This window comes from Cebus imitator, unplaced genomic scaffold (assembly GCF_001604975.1).
Source record: "Cebus imitator isolate Cc_AM_T3 unplaced genomic scaffold, Cebus_imitator-1.0 Scaffold313, whole genome shotgun sequence".
NCBI lineage: Eukaryota > Metazoa > Chordata > Mammalia > Primates > Cebidae > Cebus > Cebus imitator.
The window spans coordinates 1,554,123-1,562,115 of NW_016107628.1; positions in this window are offsets into that span (position 1 = coordinate 1,554,123).

Genomic DNA, 7,993 nt, shown 5'->3' on the forward strand with positions numbered 1-7,993 from the left:
AGAGCACCTGGGGGGGAAAAAAGGGGGGGGGCGGTTTATGAGTTCTGCAGCAGCAGACAAACGTACCTGTCCAGCAGCTCTGAATGAACAACAGAGATCACAGCTCAGCACTTGAGCCCCTATAAAGGACAAACTGTCTCCTCAAGCAGCTCCCTGACCCCATATATCCAAAGAGTCACCTCATAAAGGAGAGCTCAGACTGACATCTGGCGGGTATACTTCTGGGACAAAGATAGCAGCAGAAGAAACTGGCAGCAACCCTTACTGTTCTGCAGCTGCCGCAGGTGATCCCCAGGCAAGCAGGGCCTGGAGTGGACCTCAGCAGTCCTACAGCAGAGGAGCCTGATTGTTAGAAGGAAAACTAAGAAAGAGAAAGAAATAACTTCATCATCAACAAACTGGAGGTCCACTAAGAGACCCAATCTGAAAGTCAACAGCCACAAAGATGACAGGTGGATAAATCCACAAAGATGGGAAGAAACCAGCGCAAAAAGGATGAAAACACCTGAAAGCAGAACACCTCTCCTACAAGGGATCACAACTCCTCACCAGCAAGGGAACAAGGCTGGATCGAGAATGAGTGTGATGAATTACAGAATCAGGCTTCAGAAGGTGGGTAATAAGAAACTTCCCTGAGCTAAAAGAACATGTTCTAACCCAATGCAAAGAAACTAAGAACCTTGGAAAAAGATTTGACAAAATGCTAACCAGAATGAACAACTTAGAGAGGAATATAAGTGAATTGATGGAGCTGGTAAAAGGATCAATGCAACAAGAAGAGCTAATGATCCTAAATATATAGGCATCAAATATGGGAGCACCCAGATACAAAAGGCAAGTTCTTAATGACTTACAAAGAGTCTTAGACTCCCCCAAAATAATAGTGGGAGACTTTAAGACCCCCGTTGTCAACTTTAACACCCCATTGTCAATATTAGATCAATTAGAAAATTAACAAGGATATCCAGGACTTGAACTCAGACCTGGAACAAGCAAACCTAATAGACATTTACAGAACTCTCCACCCCCAAATCCACAGAATATACATTCTTCTCAGCACCTACTCTAAAATTGACCACATAATTGGAAGTAAATCACTCTTCAACAAATGCAAAAGAATGGAAATCATACCAAACAGTCTCTCAGACCACAGTGCAATCAAGTTAGAACTCAGAATTCAAAAACTAACTCAGAACTGCACAGCTTCATCGAAACTGAACAACTTGCTCTTGAATGTTGACTGGATAAACAATGAAATGAGGCAGAAATAAAGGTGTTCTTTGAAACCAACGAAAATGAAGACACAACATACCAGAATCTCTGGGACACATTTAAAGCAGTATCTAGAGGAAAATATATAGCAATAAATGCCCACATGAGAAGCAAGGAGAGATCTAAAATCGACACCCTATCATCAAAATTGAAAGAGTTAGAGGAACAAGATCAAAAAAACTCAAAACCTAGCAGAAGACAAGAAATAGCTAAGATCAGAGCAGAACTGAAGGAGACAGAGACACAAAAAACCCTTCAAAAAATCAATAAACCCAGGAGCTGGTTTTCAGAAAAGATCAACAAAATAGACCACTAGCCAGAATAATAGAAAAGAGAATAATCAAATAGATGCAATAAAAAACAATATAGGGGATATCACCACAGATTCCACAGAAATTCAAACCATCATCAGAGATTATTACAAACAACTCTATGCACATAAAATAGTAAACATGGAAGAAATGGATAAATTCCTGGACACTTGCATCCTCCCAAGGCTAAACCAAGAAGAAGTCGAAACCCTGAATAGACCAATAACAAGGTCTGAAGTTGAGGCAGCAATTAAGAGCCTACCACCCAAAAAAAGCCCAGGTCCAGATGGGTTCACAGCTGAATTCTACCAGACATACAAAGAGGAGCTGGTACCATTCCTTCTGAAACTATTCCAAACAATCCAAAAAGAGGAAATCCTTCCCAAATCATTTTATGAGACCAACATCATCCTAATACCAAAACCTGTCAGAGACTCAGCAAGAAAGGAAAACTTCAGGCCAATATCCATGATGAACATAGATGCAAAAATCTTCAATAAAATACTGGCAAGCCGATTGCAACAGCACATCAAAAAGCTTATCCACTATGATCAAGTAGGCTTCATCGCAGGGATTCAAGGCTGGTTCAACATACGCAAATCTATAAACATAATTCACCACATAAACAGAACCAAAGACAAAAACTACATGATTATCTCAATTGATGCAGAGAAGGCCTTTGACAAAATTCACCAGCCCTTTACACTAAAAACCCTCAATAAACTAGGTATTGATGGAACGTATCTCAAAATAATAAAAGCTATTTACGACAAACCAACAGCCAATATCATGCTAAATGGGCAAACACTGGAAGCATTCCCTTTGAAATCTGGCAGTAGACAAGGATGCACTCTCTCACCACTCCTATTCAATATAGTACTGGAAGTTCTAGCTAGAGCATTCAGGCAAGAAAAAGAAATAAAGGATATTCAATTAGGAAAGGAGGAAGTCAAATTGTCTCTATTTGCAGACTACAAGATTTTATACGTAGAAGACCCCATCATCTCAGCCCAAAATCTGAAACTGATAAGCAACTTCAGCAAAGTCTCAGGATACAAAATTGATGTGCAAAAATCACAAGCATTCCTATACACCAAATAACAGACTCAAAGAGAGCCAAATCAAAAACAAACTGCCATTCACAATTGCTACAAAGAGAATAAAATACCCAGGAATACAACTAACAAGAAACATAAAGGACCTCTTCAAAGAGAACTACAAACCACTGCTCAACGAAATAAGAGAGGACACAAACAGATGGAGAAACATTCCATGCTTGTGGTTAGGAAGAATCAATATCATGAAAATGGCCATACTGCCCAAAGTAATTTATAGGTTCAATGCTATCCCCATCAAGCTACCAATGACCTTCTTCACAGAACTGGAAAAAACCACCTTAAACTTCATATGGAACCAAAAGAGAGCCCGCATAGCCAAGTCAATTCTAAGCAAAAAGAACAAAGCCAGAGGCATCACACTACTGGACTTCAAACTATTCTAAAAGGCTACAGTAATCAAAGCAGCATGGTACTGGTACCAAAACAGAGATATAGACCAATGGAACAGCACAGAGGCCTCAGAGACAACACAACACATCTACAACCATCCAATCTTTGACAAACCTGACAAAAACAAGCAATGGGGAAAGGAGTCCCTGTTTAATAAATGATGTTGGGAAAACTGGCTAGCCATGTGCAGAAAGCAGAGACTGGACCTGTTCCTCACACCTTACACTAAAATTAACTCCAGATGGATTAAAGACTTAAACATAAGACCTAACACCAGAAGGTCTGAAAACCCTAGAAGAAAATCTAGACAAAACCATTCAGGACATAGGCATAGGCAAGGACTTCATGAACAAAACACCAAAAGCATTGGCAACAAAAGCCAAAATAGACAAATGGGACCTAATCAAACTCCACAGCTTCTGCCCAGCAAAAGAAACAGTCATTAGAGTGAATCGGCAACCAACAGAATGGGAAAAAATTTTTGCAGTCTACCCATCTGACAAAGGGCTGATATTCAGAATCTACAAAGAACTAAAACAGATTTACAAGAAAAAAACAAACAAGCCCATTCAAAAGTGGGCAAAGTAAATGAACAGACACTTTACAAAAGAGGACATACATGCTGCCAACAAACATATGAAAAAATGCTCATCATCACTGGTCATTAGAGAAATGCAAATCAAAACTACATTGAGATACCATCTCATACCAGTTAGAATGACGATCATTAAAAATCTGGAGACAACAGATGCTGGAGAGGATGTGGAGAAATAGAAACACTTTTACACTGTTGGTGGGAGTGTAAATTAGTTCAACCATTGTGGAAGACAGTGTGGCGATTCCTCAAGGACCTAGACATAGAAATTCCATTTGACCCAGCAATCCCATTACTGGGTATATATACAAAGGATTATAAATCATTCTACTATAAGGACACATGCACACGAATGTTTATTGCAGCACAGTTTACAATAGCAAAGACCTGGAACCAACCCAAATGCCCATCGATGATAGACTGGACAGGGAAAATGTGGCACATATACACCATGGAATATTATGCAGCCATCAAAAACGATGAGTTTGTGTCCTTTGTAGGGACATGGATGAACCTGGAAACCATCATTCTCAGCAAACTGACACAAGAACAGAAAATCAAACACTGCATGTTCTCACTCATAGGTGGGTATTGAACAATGAGAACACATGGACACAGGGAGGGGAGCATCACACACTGGGGTCTGTCAGGGGGAAATAGGGGAGGGACTGTGGGGGTGGGAAGTTGGGGAGAGATAGCATGGGGAGAAATGCCAGACATAGGTGATGGGGAGGAAGGCAGCAAATCACACTGCCATGTGTGTACCTATGCAACAATCTTGCATGTTCTTCACATGTACCCCCCAAACCTAAAATGCAATAAAAAAGTAAAATTAAAAAGTCACTAGCATTCCTATACACAAATAACAGACAAACAGAGAGCCAAATCAAGAGCACACACCCATTCACAATTGCTACAAAGAGAATCAAATACCTAGGAATACAACTAACAAAGGACGTAAAGGACCTCTTCAAGGAGAACTATAAACCAATGCTCAACGAAATAGGAGAGGACACAAACAGATGGAGAAACTTTCCATTCTCATGGTTAGGAAGAATCAATATCATGAAGCTGGCCATACTGCCCAAAGTAATCTATAGATTCAATGCTATCCCCATCAAGCTACCAATGACCTTCTTCACAGAACTGGAAAAAACCACTTTAAACTTCATATGGAATTACAAGAGACACCACATAGCCAAGACAATCCTAAGCAAAAAGAACAAAGCCGGAGACATCACACTGCCAGACTTCAAACTATACTACAAGGCTACAGTATCTAAACAGCATTGTATACTGGTACCAAAACAGAGACATAGACCAATGGAACAGAACAGAGATCCCAGAAGAAACACCACACATCTGATTATACAGCCATCTGATCTTTGACAAACCCAGCAAATACAAGCAATGGGGAATGGTATCCATGTTTAATAAATGGTGTTGGGAAAACTGGCTAGCAATGTGCAGAAAGCAGAAACTGGGCCCCTACCTGTCACCTTACACTAAAATTAACTCTTGATGAATGGATATTTTCTATGAGGCTTTCAGAAGAAAGAGAATTTTTTTCCCCTCTGACATTTCACAGTCCTCTTCCGGTTCTTTGATGTTCCCACAACCATGACAGCTATAAGCATAATAACAGGTAACATATATTCAGCACACCATGTGACATGAACTGTTCATGAATTACATGCTTACATGCGATTGCAGCGGAGGCCTGTCTAGAGCAGCCATTGTTAAGATGCTGGCTGTAGCAAGGGAGGCCTGGCTGGAGCTATGCACTCCACAGAACCTGTGAGAGCCAGGAACAGGCAGGAGTCCTGCCCACTTCTGAGTTGGTGGAGTGGGAGACCTGCGCTCCCTGGGCATGATTGCAGCCACCCACCTGCAGCTCTGGATTCAGCACTGATGTGCTCTTGGGGGCTTGGAAGCCCCCACCACCCGCAGTCTTAGAAGTGCCTGCTCTCACTCCCTGGCCTCTCCCCCCACCGGGCACCTGCTCCCATGTGGAGCAAAGTTGTAGCTGAGCCCAGGCACTGTCATGACTTAGCCATGAACAGCCTGGGTACCCGTGGACAACATGATTGATGGAGACAAGAGGCAGACAGGCTTCTGGGCAGAAATGGGTGGGTCCCCAGTGAAGCCTCACCTTCAAACCAAGGATGGCCTGAAGCATGGGGACCAGGGTGTCAGTTCTGGGTGGAGTCTGGAGCCTGGAGTGAGAACTTATGGTGCTTCTTCCAGGCCCACCTATGACCACCCATGGACCAATCAGCACACACCTCCTCTCCTCTGAGCCCATAAAAACCACAGACTCACATAGACATCAGGACTACTAGCTGCGGGAAGGAGCTACCCAATTCTGGTCTCAACTCATTAGGACGACAGATAAGAACAATTCACTCCAGATCTCCTCTCTGCTGTGAGCTGGACCCTCACTAAAACAGCCTGCCTGCGTATAGGAGGTACCCATTTTGGGTCTCCCAAGAGATGGTCCTGTCACTCAATAAAGCTCCTCTCCAGCTTGCTCTCTCCAGTTGTCCACTTACCTCACTGTTCTGTACGTGAGACAAGAACTTGGGACTGCTGAATGCTGGGACTGAAAGAGCTGTAACATAAACAGGGTAGAAACATGCCCCCCCTGCTCACTATGTTGCACACAATGAGAAAGAAGAGCTGTGGCCCAGACCAAGGGGCTCCCCAAGTGAGGGCTGTAACACCCTCTTTGGAGCTCTGTGGCTTCTGGCGTCTGTGAGCTTTTGGATGCTACTGTGTCCCCTCTGTCCAGACACTAGTGCCCACAGCAGAAGCTGCCTGCAGTACATCTGGTCTACCTGCAACCTCACATGGACCCAGTGCCTATAATGGAGCTGCCTGCCCTGCCGCAGAAGCTGTAGTGCCTGGCTGTGTGCAGTGGCTGGACCTCGCACTTGCTTGCTCACACACTTCTTGCTGCTCTGTGCCTGGCTCACCATTGGCAGGCATGGGATCCAGGCTGGTAGTGCAGGCTGAGCACAACCTGCCAGGCTGAGTGGGTGGAATCAGCCCAGCATGCCTAAGCAACACTCAGGCAAAGGCACCACTGGTCACAGGGGGTTCTGGCTGGTGAAACAACACATGGAACATGCTGTGACACATGTAATTCACTTGTATTTCACACCAGCTATATCGTAGGTACTATATTACTGGCCCACTTTTCATAAAAGGCCCTGAAAACACATTTGAGCAAATCTCCTAACTAGAAAGTGATAGAAATTGAATCTGAACCCATGTAGTCCATGTTCCAGAAAAGCATTGTCCAAGAGAAATATAATGCAAGCACATGTGTAATTTTAAATTTTCCAGTAGCTACCTCAAAAAAGTAAAACGAGACAAATGAAGTTAATTTGTCTGATTAAGCCCAATATATCCAAAATATTATCACTTCAACATGTCATCACCATAAAAATTACTAATATGACACTTTACATTTTTTGTACTGTCTTTGAAGTCTGGTGTGTATTTTAATATTACAGCATATCTCAATTTGAATGATACATTTTAATCAGAAATATTTCATTACTATTTAGATTTCATAAAATTTAGTTGAAAATGAAGGTTTACATATTTATTTCAACCGTACTTATTTTCAATAACTGAATTGAATATGAGTTTTAAATTAAAACTAAATACAATATAAAATTCAGTTCCTCAGTTGCACATTTAGGATGCTTGAGAGTTATGTGTGGCTTATGGCTGCCGCTGTGGGTAGTGTGGGTTCAGAGTCCGTGCCTGCAGCCATAATGCTTCAGTATAGGGGAGAAGCTCACTTGTCACTGTGGCTCTGCCTCCATTGCCCCTACCCTGGAATAGTCTCTTTCCATTTTCTTTTCATGGGCTTTTCAGATCTTCTGACATTTAGCTCCTAGTATTGGCATCCTCATATTCAGCATTAATATTCAAATACCCTGGTGTACACTTTACACAGACCATGTCACCTACTTGGGGAAAGTAAAACTTACAAAAATATAGTGTAGGCTTTTCCTGTTATTTCTGCTTACTAGATCAGGAAATTTGGGATGACCCATCCTGGGGGAAAATAATAGCTAGACAGATTTATGCCAAACCCCATTACTTAATGAGGTTCCAAAATAGCTCCTGCAATGACTTTTTAAATCTCCTTACATCATCCTTTGGCTGGCATGGGCAAATTTGGGAGAGGAAAGTGATTTGTCAGAAATGGAAAGGAGGAAACTAACCCTAGAATTTCCTTTATACTGCAGAGTTGTTATTTGGGAAGGCTATGGAAGTGAACATGAGAAGAA